We start from the raw sequence: 16039 nt of genomic DNA on the forward strand, positions 1-16039 counted from the left end.
TCCGGACCTCTCCTAGGAGGCTGCGGTCGGCAGCGGGGGCGTTTACATCTGTCCTGGGCTGCCTGGGCTGTCGGGTCGGCGCTGCTGCTTCGGACGACTTTCGGCCGTTTTCGGCGGCGTTCTCGGCGTCCCTGGAGCTCGCGGCGTCTTCAGAGCCCCAGCTGATCGGCGCTTCCGTGAGAGGGGAGGAGAGCCTGTATGAGAAGCTCGCAGATTATTCTGGCGGCGGCGGCAGCAGCAGCAGTGGCAATGGCGGCGGCGGCGGTGGAGACATTTTATTGTTGGACCTGCTTGTGCCGTTTGTTGGCGGCTGCGGCGTCTTCGGGCCGTTTGGCGGCGGAGAAGACAGCTGCTTGTTATTTTACTGATAGGGCTGCCCTTTGTGCGGGTTCTGAGTTATTGCTGACGATGGAAGTGGCGATGGCGGCGGCGTCCTCGGGCTGCTTTGGGCGGTGGAGAGGACGACCATGGCGACAGCGATTCGTTGGTTTTTGGCTGCTTGAGATGATGGCAGCAGCAACGACTTTTGTGACAACGATGGCGATACAACGGACTGCCAACTTATTTATTCACTTATTTATTATCTTATTTATTAACTTTCCATTTGCCTCCTTCTTTCCCCTTTGGACTGGGACGGACCTGGGTACAGGCCACAGTGGGAGAGTGGCCTGTTTTACATCGGCAGCCCCATAGAGGTGGGAGCTCTGTGGGTGCTGCCCCACCCAGGGTGGGCATTTTGGACCATCCCCGGAGGCAGACTCGCGTCCCGTTGTGAGAGGACGGGTTGTGGTATGCCTCTGGGAGCATCCAATCAAGTGGCAGTGGTTGGTGGATGGCCCAAATGTCCCACTCCTTTCCTTTGATCCTCCTGTTGGTTTCAATCATTGGACTTCCCTCTCTGGACTTGCTGACTGGATGCATCAATATTCCGACACGGACTTGCTCGCCCTCAGGGGTGCCCCCCTCTCCTGGGTTCGTCCCGCCTTCTTTTCTTTCCCTAATCTCGATGAGGGGCCCAATTGTTGGGACCCTGAGAGATGGCCGGGAAAGGCCAGGGGCTCTCGATATAAACCTAATAAGAGGCCCCTGGTTAATTTTTTAGCTAAATTTTTTAGGGGGTTGGGGAGGGGGGTGGGGGGTAGTGGTTGTCTGGCGGTGGGGGGTAGCCAAACAACTTTGTTGCAGGCCAGGCCTGGGTCTGACGGCGTTCGGGGGGAGCGGGTTGTGGTTACATCTGGGGCTCTTGAGCGGGTCGTGGGACTACCAATTCCCACGACGGGGAAAGGCAGCAGGCGGATAGACAGGGGGCCATATCGTTACCGGGAGGGCCGTCTCCGCTGTCTTCAAGCGGTGAGGCGCTCCGACCCTCTGGTTCTTCCCCGAGGTCCCGGGAGCGGGGATGTGCAGCCTCCTGAGCTCCGGCTGGTGTACCTGAATGCCAGGTCCGTGGTTAATAAAGCTCCCCTCGTTAGGGATTTAGTTGAGGGTGAGCATGCGGACCTGGCTTGCATCACGGAGACTTGGTTGGGCCCAGAGGGTGGGGTCCCTTTGGTTGACCTCTGCCCACCAGGTTTCCGGGTGCTACACCGGCCACGAGCTCAAGGTAGGGGTGGGGGAGTGGCGGTTACCATTAGGGAGACCTTATGTCCGCGGGAGGCCACCGTTTCTCAGATAGTCGGGTGTGAGTCTCTCTTCATGAGATTTGGTCCTGGGGCGCAGTTGGGCTTGCTGCTGGTGTACATTTCGCCTAGTCTCACAGCGGCAGCCCTGCCCGAGCTGCTCGATATCCTCTCGGGTTTGGTGGTTGAGTTTCCCAAACTTATAGTTTTGGGAGACTTCAATCTACCATCCCTGGGAGGTTCATCTGAGCTAGCTCGGGAGTTCATGGCTTCCATGGCGGCCATGGACCTGACGCAAGTAATTTCAGAGCCAACTCATGAGGGAGGCCACACCCTTGACCTGATTTTTTTATCTAGACGGTGGTTGGATGATCTAGGTGGGGGCTCTCCATTTATTATGCCCCTGTCATGGACCGATCATCATCTCCTGCGGCTGGTCTTCCGCTTTGCCACCCCCCGCCGTGGGGGTACGGAGCCAATTAGATGGTACCGCCCCAGACGCTTAATGGATCCTGATAGATTCCAAGCGGCGCTGGGGTCCCCACCTGCCTCCACTGCTCACAGCTCGGCTGATGCCTTAGTGGAAGCCTGGGGAAGGGCAGCCACTGAGGCACTTGACCGGGTTGTACCCTTGCGGCCCCTGACCCGGCGCAGATCCCAGCGAGCTCCATGGTTTTCCGCGGAGCTCCGGGAGATGAAGCGCCGGAAACGGGGCCTAGAGAGCTGCTGGAGGTCTAGCCGATCCGAACCCGACCGGTTGCGGTTAAGAACCTATATTAGGTCTTATCTCGCAGCGATGAGGGTGGCGAGGTGTAATTACTTCTCCACCCTCATCGCGTCCGCAGATAATCGCCCGGCCGCCTTGTTTAGGGTGACTCGCTCACTTCTCAATCAGGAGGTGAGGGAGGATCCCTTGCAAGGTCGTGCCGAGGAATTTAGTCATCATCTGTCGGATAAAATCGCTCGGATTCGGACCGGTTTGGACTCCAGCTGGGCAGAGTCAGGCGATCAGGACACGGGCGGTCTTGTCAATGTTATCTGGGAAGAGTTTGATTCTGTGACCCCTGATGAAGTGGACAGGATTATGGGGAGGCTGAGCTCCTCCACATGTTTGTTGGACCCGTGCCCTTCCTGGCTGGTTTATGCAGCTAGGGAGAGGACACGAGGCTGGCTCCAGGCGGTTATATCTGCTTCTTTGAGTGAGGGTTATTTCCCCACCGTCTTGAAGGAGGCGGTGGTGAGACCTCTCCTCAAGAAGCCTGCCCTGGACCCAGCCGTTTTGAACAACTTTCGTCCAGTCTCCAACCTTCGCTTTCTTGCGAAGGTTGTTGAGAGTGTGGTGGCGCATCAGCTCCCTCTGGTCCTGGATGAAGCGGATTATCTGGACCCCTACCAATCGGGTTTCAGGCCCGGGTACAGCACGGAGACGGCATTGGTCGCTCTGGTGAATGATCTCTGGAGGGCGCGGGATAGGGGACATTCCTCTGTCCTAGTCCTATTAGACCTCTCAGCGGCTTTCGATACCATCGACCATGGTATCTTGCTGCGGCGTCTCAGGGGATTGGGAGTGGGAGGCACAGTTCTTCAGTGGTTCTCCTCCTATCTCCTGGGACGCTCGGAATCGGTGTTGGCAGGGGGGCAGAGATCGGCCCCTAGGTCTCTCGTTTGTGGAGTTCCTCAGGGGTCGGTTCTCTCGCCTCTCCTGTTCAACATCTATATGAAACCGCTGGGTGAGATCATTCGTGGTTTTGGAGTTGGGTATCATCAGTATGCCGATGATACCCAACTTTTCTTTTCGACCCCAAACCACCCCAGTGATGCCCTCGCCGTGATGTCCCGTTGCCTGGAGGCGGTTCGGGTCTGGATGGGGAGGAACAGACTTCAGCTCAACCCTGACAAGACTGAGTGGCTGTGCATTCCGGCATCCCGGGACATTCCAAATGTTCCATCTCTTTCTATGGGGGGTGAGCTCTTACCCCCCGTGGATAGGGCTCGCAACTTGGGAGTCCTTCTAGATTCACGGCTTACTTTGGAAGAGCATATAGTGGCCGTGACTAGGGGGGCTTTCGCCCAGGTTCGCCTGGTGCGCCAGTTGCGGCCCTATCTGAACCGGGATGCCCTGTGTACAGTCACTCATGCGCTCGTGACCTCTCGCCTTGACTACTGTAATGCTCTCTACATGGGGCTTCCCTTGAAGACCACTCGGAGGCTCCAACTGGTACAGAATGCGGCCGCGAGAGTTGTCTTGGGAGTTTCCCGGTACTCCCATGTTACACCTTTGCTCCGCGAGCTGCATTGGTTACCAGTTGTCTTTCGGGTGAGGTTCAAGGTGTTGGTCACGATCTTTAAGGCCCTACATGGCATGGGTCCGGGTTACCTCAGGGACCACCTGCTGCCGGCATCGACTCCCCTCCGCCCTGTGCGTTCCCACAGAGAGGGCCTCCTCAGGGTGCCGCCAGTCAGGGAATGTCGACTGGTGGCCCCCAGGGGGAGGGCCTTCTCTGTGGGGGCTCCGGCTTTATGGAATCAATTGCCGGTGGAGCTCCGGATGGCACCAGACCTTCGAACTTTCCGTCGGGGCCTGAAGACCCATCTGTTCGAATTAGCTGGTCTGGCCTGATGGGGGATTATGGGCTTTTAATTGTTTTTAATCTGTACTTCTGTTTTAATTGGGCATGGATTTAATTCTTTTTAATTTTTGTATAGTGTTTCTTATGTATGCCCTGTGAACCGCCCTGAGTCCCACCAAGGAGAAGGGCGGTATATAAATCAAATAAACTATAACTAACTATAACTATAACTAATATAAAATCAATCCTAGAAAAGGATTGATGTCTATCTGAGAAAAAAGTAAAATCCTTTTCATCCACGTTTCTTTCTCTCCAAATATCTTTCAATTCCAAATCATCTTTCAACTCAAAGAAAGATTTAGGCAATCTAGCATGGTTAGGAGTATTTTTTTAAAAATCTTTTTTATCCTTCTGCGTGTCCAGCACACCATTCCAATCTCCCATTAAGATACAAGACTTATAATCCCATTGAGTTATTTTGTTGTGTAGCAATTTATAAAATTCTTCTTGTTGTTGATTAGGAGCATATATTCCAATTAAAAGTATTTTCTTCCCTTCAATCAAAAGTTCAATAATAATATATCTTCTTTGTATATCTGCTTCAATTAATTTGGCTATCAGACCCTTCTTCTATCAGACCATTTTTCTTCTTTGGAGCGGATGCAATAAATTGTGTACCCAGTCTCAAATTTATCAAACATTTTTGATCAGAAACCCGAATATGTGTCTCTTGCAAACATACAACGTCATTTTTAAAATGTTTCAAATACTGAAATATTTTCTTCCTCTTTTGTGGTGAATTCAAACCATTAACATTCCAAGTCAGGAATTTTGTCGCCATCTTTTGCGACTTGAAGCCTCCGGAGCGCCTCCTGAAGATCTTCAGAGATCTGTCTCTTTGGCCTCGCTCCTCCCACTGCTTCACTTGATTCTTGAGTTGTAATCATCAAACATTGATCCTGTTGCCGTTGTTGTTGTTGTGCCTTACGTCTAGATGCAGCCCGAGTTATTCTTTGAGTGATAGGTTCTTCTATTATAGCCAAGGGTTGCACAGTTTCAGAAAGTTGCTGTTTCTCTTGTGACTGTCGCTCTCCTGGCAGTGAACCTGCTTTCAATACATTAGTATACAAATCTTGTGCCTTCAGAACTGTATTAAGACGGCATCTTATTCCAGCAAAATTCACCACAATCCCCATTGGTATCTCCCATCTGAACTGAAGCTGTTGTTTTTTCAATTCTTCTGCCAGAAAAGCAAAATCTTTTCTTTTTCTCAAAACTTTTGGGGGAATCTCTTTCAGAATCAAAACCTCCTGCCCAGCAATTTTAAATCTCTTATTATAAAAAATTTGAATAATCTCATTTCTTATCTTTCTCTTCGTAAAATACACCACCACATCTCTTGGCAATTTCCTTTGCCTGGCAATCCAGGAGTTAACTCTAAAAGCTTTATCTATCTCGCCAAAGAAATCTTCAGGTTGAAACCCCAAATTAGGTGCCAGGGCATCAGCCAGCATCTCTTGCAAATTCTCCTGAGGATTCTCTTTCAAACCTCTGATCCTCAGAGCAAACTCCATATCTCTGTATTGTATCATCACAACCTCTTCTCCATTCTATCCATTTTATATTCAACTTCACCCATTTTGGCCTCCAACATCAGATTATTTTGTTTCACCTCTTTCACCCGTTCATTCAGAGTCTCAATACAACCTGCAAGCCCCTGAAGTGCTAACAGAATGTCCTCCCGCATTTCCTTGTTCTTATCCTCAATAAGCACAGCCACCTGTTCAGTTATTTTTCAGTTATTTTTTCAGACTGAGTTGCTAAAGCCACTTTTAAAGCATCTTGTAAGTCCTTTAAAGTTACAGGTGGAGCAGCTGCGGGGGATGATGACAAAGACTGCAATCCAGATTGCTGAACAGGCGATGTCCCTGCACTTTTAGTAACAGGGATTCTAGGAGGCTTAGAAGCCATTTTATAACCAATTAACTCTCCCTCCAAACTTTCACTTTTCTTCTCCTTTAACAACTTAAACCAAATCTTGTAAATTTAAGCAGGTCAAATTTAAAGTCCAATTCCTCTTCAATAATCCAGCAAACACTTTCAATATAAAAGAAGTGAGAGAGGAAAGAAAAAAAAAAGAAAAAACCCCTTTGCTTCTTATAAAAAAAATCTTCTCTCTTTTCCCTTTTCACTCAGGTGCCATTTTCCCTTTTTTTCCCCAAAGTTATTGAGACAAAAAAAGAAGTTTTCTTTTTTCCGAGAGTTAAAGCCTTGTACTTGCTATTTATACGACTCCTGTATCCGCTCTGCTGCAACAATGTTTCTAATGTCAATCAGATCTGGCAGGAGTCGATTCAGCGTCTTGTTCTGCTGATAGCAGAAGAGTCCTCCGCTCCAGAGATGCCCAGGCTTCGAGGGGGCTCTCACCCTTCAAGCCCCAGAACAAATGTTCTGGGGCTCTAGGGGAGCTCTACCCCTACCTGGGAACTCCCCCTCCCCTCTTCACCCAAGGAGTGGGTTTTTCACGCCGCAGAGCAGCTGATTGTCAGCTGCTCTGCAGTTTAAACAGCAGCGAGGGGCCGGCGGTTGATTCCGACCGTCCGCGACGCTGGAGAGCCACCCGGAAGTTCACAGTTGGTTCATTATTGTATCTGGCTAATTGGTTGACACTAAGAGATATCAGGTCTAGTCCAGTTACTCAGATACATAAGACTACCTATTAAAGATTGATACATAGTCTTATCAAATACAGGACTTTCAACATTAGTGTCCTTAAAATCCATAGCCATCGGAGTTTTTGCTGGTTTGCAAAGTTCCATATTATATCTCTTTAATAACTGAGATATTTTACTGGCTTGTGAAACCTTAAAACCTCTATTTGTCTTTACAATATCTAACCTCAAATAGTGCCTTATTTCCCCAAGGTTCCTAAGTGTAAATTTGTTTTGCAACCTTGAAATAATGTTCTGTGCTTCTAGCTCAGTTTTCATTATGATTGCAATATCATCAATAAATAATAGAAGTAAAGATAACACTCCATTGTGTTCTCTCCTAAATAAACATGGATCAGCATCACTGGCTACAAAACCTATTGCACTCAACTCGTTGACTATACATTTGTTCCATTCGTAACCTGATAGTTTTAATCCATATAGGCTTTTCCTTAATTTCCAACAATCATGGTCTCTATCATTGGTCAATCCTGGTGGAGTTTTTAAATAAATAGTATGTTGCAATGGAGCATGTAGGTATGCAGTTTCCACATCCACATGGTTAACTATATATTGGTTTTTAGCCGCTCACACTAAAGCCGCTCTTACAGTAGTTGCCCTTAGACTGGGTGCAAATACCTCCTCATAATCCTCAGTAGTTTGGGCAAAACCTTGCGCAACCAAACACGCCTTATGGGTTACAGTTCCATCAACACCCTTCTTTATCTTATATATCCATTTGCAACCTATAGCTTGCTCACCAGGTGGCAGTTTTGCTTTTTCATAGACCTTAAGGTCCTGCAAAGACTTTAACTCCCTGTTCATTGCAGCTTTCCATGATTTCTGTTCTTTTTCAGGATACATCCTGATTTCATCATAGTTAGAAGGCTCTAACTCAACTTGGCATATTACACTGGCTTCATAACGATCTGGTGGCCGTCTTTCGCGCGTTGAACGCCTAGGTATTACAGGGCTTTGTACTGGTGTTTCCTCTGTTTCCTCCTTTATCTCCCCTATCGCATCTTCCTCTTTTAAAGGTACAGAAGATGTCTTATTATTTCTAGCTATGTCATCAGAGGAGTCCTCAAATACTAGAGGATCTGTGTTAACTGTTTCTTGTTCTAATCTATCCCAACCAAAGTGCTCAAGGAATTTGGCACTAGCACTACTATAGACATTGGTGGTGCCTTGTTCCCAGAAACGATAGGATCTATGATTAGATTCATAACTCACAAAGTATAATTGCCTAGCCCTATGTTGGCCTTTACTCCTGAGTTGTGCAGGAATGTGGACCCATGCTGGGGTGCCAAACGTGTGCAGGTAATCAAGGTTTGGTTTTTTACCATGCCATAACGTATATGGTATTTTACCAGTAGAAGAATTAACCACTACATTTAGAACATGGTTTGCACATTTTGCTGCCTCCCCCCACAGTCTATCTGTTAAGCCAGAATCTTTTAACATAGTTCTCATTGTAACGTTTGCCCACGTCTCTCAACAAATGCATTATGTTGAGGCCTATAAGGGGCTGAACGTTTATGCTCAATGCCAGCTGATTCTAGCATATCTACAAACCGCTTGTTTGTAAATTCAGTGCCGTTATCAGTTATTATGCACTGAACTTTTAAAAAAGTGCTTCTTGAGTTATCAGGAACCTACACAGGCAAAAGCATACTGAGAATAGTAAGAGTCACACAGTAACCACACAGATACACTGAGTTGTGATAAACAGAAAAATACTTTACTATTAGGTGTAAAAACAAAAACACAATCCGAATAAACAGTCCAGGTCATACACGAATAACAACAGATAAGCAACAGCAACAGTCCAGGGAGTATCCAAATTACAATGTCTTCTTACTGGTCTGAAGGTCAAGTACACAGTTCCTAAGGTTTAATGCAGTAGTAAGCCAAAAAGCAAAAACAATGAGAGCAAAGAGAGAGAGAGAAGCCACGTTCCTAGCTCCCTCTTATGGCTGTTGGAAAAACGTACACACTCATTGGCCAATTAGCACCTTAAGGTTATAACATCATGGTTTATATATTTCCAACCCAACCAGGTAGGCTATAACCATATGCCTAACAGATACTTTTCAGGCTGGACTTGTAAGTAACATCCCAGTGGTGTTGGGTGGTCAATAAAAAAAATCAATATTTCTACCTGTCCTATCTGGCCAGGCCATTCAGGGCCAGTCAGCTAAGGAATGCTGGTTGGCTGAGCCTAGAAGACGTGTCTTTTCCGCAATAGTGCCTGCCCTATGGAACATTCTCCCTCCAAAAATCAGGATGGCCCCAACTCTGCTAGTGTTTCCTAAGTCCTTAAAGACCTGGCTCTGGGCCTTAGCCAGAGGTTCCAAGTGTGTCCAGGGACCAGTTTCTTGGTTACTTTAGCAATTATGGTGCATGCTTTATTCTCAGTATATTTTATTATATGTATTTCTCACCTATGTAGTTTTTGTATTATTGTAATTGTTTTTATTTCCTTTTCAATTTTGTTCATCACTCAGAATCACTTGTTGAGATGAGCAGCCTTAAAAATTGAATGAATGAATGAATGAATGAATGAATGAATGAATGAAGATGGTGATCACATCCCCATGATTGAAGACCTGCCCCTTTGTAGGTGTGTCAACTTCACATATATTGACAATGGAGGCCAGGTTCAATCCCATGGTTGCAACCTACATCTTGACTTTTTGATCTCTTCCCTGTGGATGCTGCTGGAGCATCTGGAGCTCTGCAATGTACTTGGAGTGATTCCCATTGTAGCTATGATGGTTCCATGAAATGGATAGCTTTCTTTTATGTTCAGATTTTTTTCCTGCCTATTTTGTATATATATATTTGGTATATATTATTTGTTAAAGTATTTTTGGAAGAACTGGCCCATTGATATTCATTAAACAGCCTCCCTCCTTCTCCAATTCCCCACAGTTCTATTGAGAGCTTTATCTTCCATTCTGTCAGCTCTCCTTCCTTATCCTCCACTATGTTCTGAAACCTTGGTTTGTACAATGTCTTTTCCATTTCCAATATTATCATTGTGTCTTCTAAGTCTTCATTTATCTGAGTCTGGTCACAATTTTCTTCCTTCAGATTCTCAATACTGTACTTGTGTCAGCATTTTCTATTTTTCCTTCTGTTTTCTGAGTTGCTGGTTCCTTCTCTGTATTTATTTTCTGGGTTTGTACATTTAAATTAGAAAATTGTTCTTTTATCTCCTTTGTGTTTCTTTTCACCTCATCACAAGTTAAAGCGATTGTTTCTTGTATTAATTTCAGCATGGAGAGAATTTCTTTCTGTGATTCATCAGTATTTTCTTGGTAATCTGGCAAACTGAGGCTTCTGGAGACAGATGTTAAATATGGTTTTTCATCATTTAGAGTTAAGCAGGAAACATCCATTTTATTTTTTGTAAGTAGTCTTTATACGTTTATCCAACCAACTAGCCGTTCTTAAACCTCCCCTAAGCAGATATAAGTAAACTTCAATTTTTTCTGTCCAATGAGAAAGATATCCTTTCTATCCAAGGAGAAAAAAAGAACCATTACAGATTGTTTAATAATCAAGATTTATAATCCAAAGTGTTCCATCATATCTGGCAATAGTATATGTATTTTCTACAGGAAAATAGTCCCACAATACAGTTCTGGAACTCAGTATTTTTGTTCATAGTACAGACAGGCCAGTTTTAAAATGATATCATTGTCTCTGCCACACAGATAAGCAGTCCCCAAGCCTGTTCCTTTTTCTCAGCTGTAAATCTCAAAAAGTCAGAGCTTCAAGGCCAGCCAGTCTTATCTCACTCTGGGCTTCAAGCCAGGTTACCTTTAGGCATACATAAATTGTAGTGCCGTAATTTACCACTAGATGTCATAAACACCGTTTTTCAGTTTTTAAATCCAAAACTTATTGTAAACTTTTCCAGCCTTTAAAAAAAAAACCTCTTAAAAACACGTTTAGTCCCCAAATTCCCAAGTCATATAAATATATTAGTTCTAGGTTGGTCTTATAGGTTTCTCCTTTTTCCCCAGGTAATAAATTTGCTGCTTTTCTGAGGGAATGGGGTGGAAGTTCCCTTTCCCTTCTTCTCAGGGGGAGTGCTTTCGGCAGATTTTCAGGAAAAGGTCTTAAAATCATAAGAGAGGCTTAGGTCTCACCCAGTTTCATCCATGTTGCTGTAAGTTTGCTTGGTAGTGCTTGATGTCTTCTGTTGACAGCAGCTTCTGACTGGCTATGCGAATGTAGCCAGTCTTTCCCCCGCCTGTTTGGAGGGCTTCCTCGGATCAAATGGGAGGGCTGCTGACCAAACGAGGGTCCCCTCCTCGCTTGCTGCCTCTACGGGGCAGCTTTCAACCCTTTCCAGGGTCCCCCAGCAGGGCAAAATCAAACACGGAAGACAGAGCCCGTCTTCCTGTGTCTGCCTCGTCACGACACCATCACCGGAAGCCAATAGTTGAACTTTGAATATGCTAGTGTGGTACCCATGAGTTCTGGACTCCTGAAGCAACATTCTCAAGAACAGTAGCTTTTTTCTTCCAGCAAGAATTTTTATCAGTCTCTAACGGTAGCTAAGAAATATTTCAACTAAGATCCTTTTTTTTCCTCTGTGGAATTTGAAAAACATTGTATTTCAGCCTACACCATAAGTCAGCTTACATTTTACAATCTGTGAGGCTGATTCTTCAGAAAAGGGAATTGAGAGGAATCAAAATAGCTGCAACTAAGACAAAACAAGTCCAGAATAACTGGAAAATTTGGGATGGAACCGGAGCACTTACTGCCATGTTACAGGTTTAGGACAATTGATCATGGACACATGGTCATGCCCACTTCACCCTGGTCTCCCCGGGCAAGCTGACCCACTGTGGGCATTCGTCCCTGGATGGCGTTCCACAGACACTTGACTGCACCCACCCCACCCCAGGCAACCCACTGCGGGCCTTTGTCTATGGCTGGCCCTCCTTCGGTGCTATACCGCCACCACTATCATCCTACTGCTCCTCCCACACTGTCTAGTTGTGGGCGATACACTGTGACACAAATCTCCACAGCTGATTCCCCCCATGGGATGATTAACCCCACTTGTATGCCTGCCAGGGGACATCAGTGGCAGATGGGGTGGGGTGGTCACTTGCGGAAAAGCGCCTGCACGATTGTGGCCTCTGTGGAGGCTAGTGGTAGGCTTTCTGCATTTTCCCTGGGCTGGCGGTTTCATCCCCCTGACCCCCTTTACGGCTCTGCCCACACAGCCACGGGAGAGTTGATGGCTGGAGTCACGGCTGTGCGGTCTTTGGAGCGCCCCTGCCTCCAGCCCTGGTATAACTCTCCCATGGCTGTGTGGGCAGAACTGCAAGTGGGGGGGGCAGGGGGCCAATACCACCAGCCCAGGAATGATGCAGAGACTACCACTGGCCTCCAGAGCTGCCACTGAAACCATACAACACAGGTGGCGAATGGGGAGCAAGCAGCAGGAGGCGGCACTGCAGAAGCCAAGCAGCAGGTGGAAGTGGCGGCTGCCGGCGCCTAGCAGGTGATCTGTGGGGAGGGGTGAAGCAGGGGCAGCAGGGACCGAAGAAAGCCCCTCCAGCGATGGACGCGGCTGTTGCGCAGCGGCGGCGGAGGCCTTTCACCATCACTCCCCCGGCTCCAAAACAGGGAATGGGGATTGAGACTCCCCCGTCCATCATCCATAGCATGGCAGTCTGGCTCGGGAGGGGAGTGAGAGGGAAGAGGCGGGTGGGCAGTTGGGTCATTGAATGGGTGGGGTGGAGGTCGCGAAGCAGGGAGTGGCCTGGCTGCAGGGGCCCTGACGTGCACGGGTGCGGGGCGCGTGGGGCAGCTCCACACACCACCTGCCTCGCCTCACCTTGTGGCGGCACTAGTGCGCCACGCAGTCTCCTGCCCCGTTGCAGCAGCGAGCAACCAGACGGTGGAACGGAGTGGGTGGGCTCTTAACTAGGGCTTATTTTGGGGGTAGGGCTATTAGGCGCATGCTAAAAATCATGCTAGGGCTTATTTTCTGGGTGGATCTTACTTTCAGGGAAACACAGTAATGACTTCCAGACCACCAATTTTTTAAAGCAAGACACTCACTGTCCAATAGGGTTTGGTTTTATTCTCAAAATAGCTGAAATTTATTGGCATTCCAATGCTTGTTGAAGGTGACATTATCAGCTAAATCTTGATATGAAGTTTTGGCCTATTAAGTGGGCCAAATTCCAGGGAAGGTAACATTTTTAATTGACACCCTGGCTTCTGTCCACGGGGACTGTACAGGGATCCCATCATAATGTCCAACCACCACCACCAAAAAAAAAAAAACCCAAAAACCCAGAACCATGTTTTCCTAACAGTATTCTCCTTAGGTGCTACCACACAAGAAAGGCATATGCCAAGTTTCTTCCAGATGCAGGTCCTTAAGACTTCTGGGAATTACCATCTTATTTCTTTTAACAAATAATCAGAGGGTCAGTAAAAGACCAAACCATTAAAAGGAGGAAGACTTAAATGCTTTATTTCATCATACTTTATGGTATATAAGAAATGGACCTCAAAATTTTCTAATTTTCCAAAGGACAACTAACTTCTAGAAGGCCTGCCTATAAGCCCTGAAATATATATCCTCCACTGGTTTGGATTGAATTACAATACACACCTCCTGAAATCCTTTCTCCTAACTAACCATGATCACAATGGCATTTCAGGAACTTTTATTTATTTCTTGGATTGGCTACACCAGGTACAATGTGAATGCAGACTCAAAAGCTGAATCAGCTTTTTCCTGATTTAGAAGTTCTGGCTGAAGTTCTTTGAAAACTACATTTGTAATGAATTAGGATAATAACCCAATTGAAATTCTTGCACAATTCAATCACACATAAAGAAAAACAAAGACAAAGTACGCTAATAAGATTTGTTATGGTATTCCAATAAAAATACATTCATACAGAAATATAACAATCCTGCAAAAAGAATTTCAAATAAAATTTGTAAAACATTTTTTACAAAAATCTTACAAAGTGATTCTTTAAATAGGGTACTTCCAAAAACAAACATAAAAAATTATGAATAGAATTTATTTTTCTGAAATTTCAAGCATTTTCTTTCAGCTTGATTGAGGCTCATTTATCACCTGAACAAAATGTACTCATTTAACCACAAAACTGAATTCTAACTACTGCAAGGGGTTTTTTGTCAAATAACAAATTATTATGGATAAGCAGAAAACATTGCCATCTTACCCTCTCTAATACATATCCTGAAAAAGAAAAAATGTGCAGAATTGCCTTGATCAAAGGGTGAGGATTTCAATTCATACTTGTAGACAGGTATTTCCAGATCTACAGTATTTTTTTGACTATGAAATGACATCTCTCAATGCAGTGAAAAAGAAAAGTGCCCTGCATGTATGAAGCACCATACATCTATTAGACTTCCATAATCTCTATAAGTTTTCTTGGAGTAGTTTTTAAACTTAAAAAGTGCTTTTTCAAGCATATAAAAATCAAAATGCAATGCAGATACATGTAGGCCTATGTATCCTTTAGCCTTGGACAAACTGGATTTGAACATGGTTAGAGGACTATTAATTTTCACCATCATTTTCAGGAAACAAGCTGCCCCCAAATAGCAATAAATAAGCTATCTTCTTATGGAAGGCAGCTTGGAAAACACATTGAATTAATGTTTGGGGAATGACTATTTCTAACATCTCATAAAACTGCCTTGTGAATTCAGCTAAAAGGTAAATACCCGTAGGAATAAATTCACCATCAAAGAGCACATTTCTACATCTTCTCAATAAGCTTAGTGGACAGAAACTGATGGGTTGGGATTTATTTAGTCTTAGCGGAAAGTGTCTATTTTTAACTACCCCTCAATGGATTGCTCCCATATGATGTGGAAATGGTTCAGCAGGCACACTTAGACCTTGGTGTTCCAATTAAATGCCCTTTTGGAGAGATGAAGAGCTCACTAACCACCATCAAGGAAAGCATGAAGTAGCAAGAGAGAAAGTGCAATGCAGCAAAAACAAAAACCTACAGAAAAGGGCAAAGAAAAAGGATGAACATGCTACTGGGTGAAAATAAGAAGGACGGGCTAACTCTTTCTCAGGGCTCCTAAAAGGACTGTCTTTTCTTTAAAAGTAGACAAGTGGCTTGCATTAAACAAAAAGAATTGGAAGAAAACCAACAAAAAGGTCTTCCCAAATCACTCAAGTCCTGCTGTTGCCCCCAAAAGGGCTCCAGTGCACTTCATTTGAACACTGGGAAATTTTTCATATGCAAAAGTGCCTATCAATAAGGAAGTAACTGCCGTCTCTTGCAAAAATTGTGTACAGAATGAAACCCTCACTTTTTCAGTTTTCTACCAAACTCTTCCAGAAGTTTACAAATTAAAAAAACCCTGACTTTTATTTGCTTCTTCTCTATGAAATTCAGGAAAACAAGATGGTTCCTCACAGGCTATGACACTTTCTAGCAAAGAACTCAATACAATCCTTAAAAATATTATCTATATATTCATAGACGTACACACCCATGCACAAATATACATTCATATACTCTCACAGCTACAGATACTATACAAATACAGTTGCAAGAAAAAGTATGTGAACCCTTTGGGATTACGTGGAGTTTTGCATGAATTGGCCATAAAATGCGCTCTAAACGTCATGTAAGTCACAACAATAGAAAAACACAGTCTGCTTAAAATAATACTACACAAACATTAGCTGTTGTCATGTTTTAATTGAACATAAGATGGAAACATTCACAGTGCAGGGTGGAAAAAGTATGTGAACCCCTAGCCTAATGACTTCTCCAAGAGCTAATTGGAGCCAGGAGTGAGCCAACCTTGACTCCAATCAGTGTGATGATATTGGATGTGTTGCTGACAGCTGTCCTGCCCTTTAAAAACACACACCTGTTTTGGGTTTACTGGTCTCAAGAAGCACTGTCTGATGTGAACCATGCCTCGCAGAAAAGAGCTCTCAGAAGACCTACGATCAAGAATTGTTGACTTGCATTTGAATAAGTCTTCTTTCTTTTCTTCTTTTTCTATTTTTGTTTTTCTATATATATTTAATATATATATATATTATCCTATATAAGCTAGAGAGTGATGGATTTTAGAG

Source organism: Vipera berus (assembly GCF_964194415.1).
Source record: "Vipera berus genome assembly, chromosome: W".
Lineage (NCBI taxonomy): Eukaryota > Metazoa > Chordata > Lepidosauria > Squamata > Viperidae > Vipera > Vipera berus.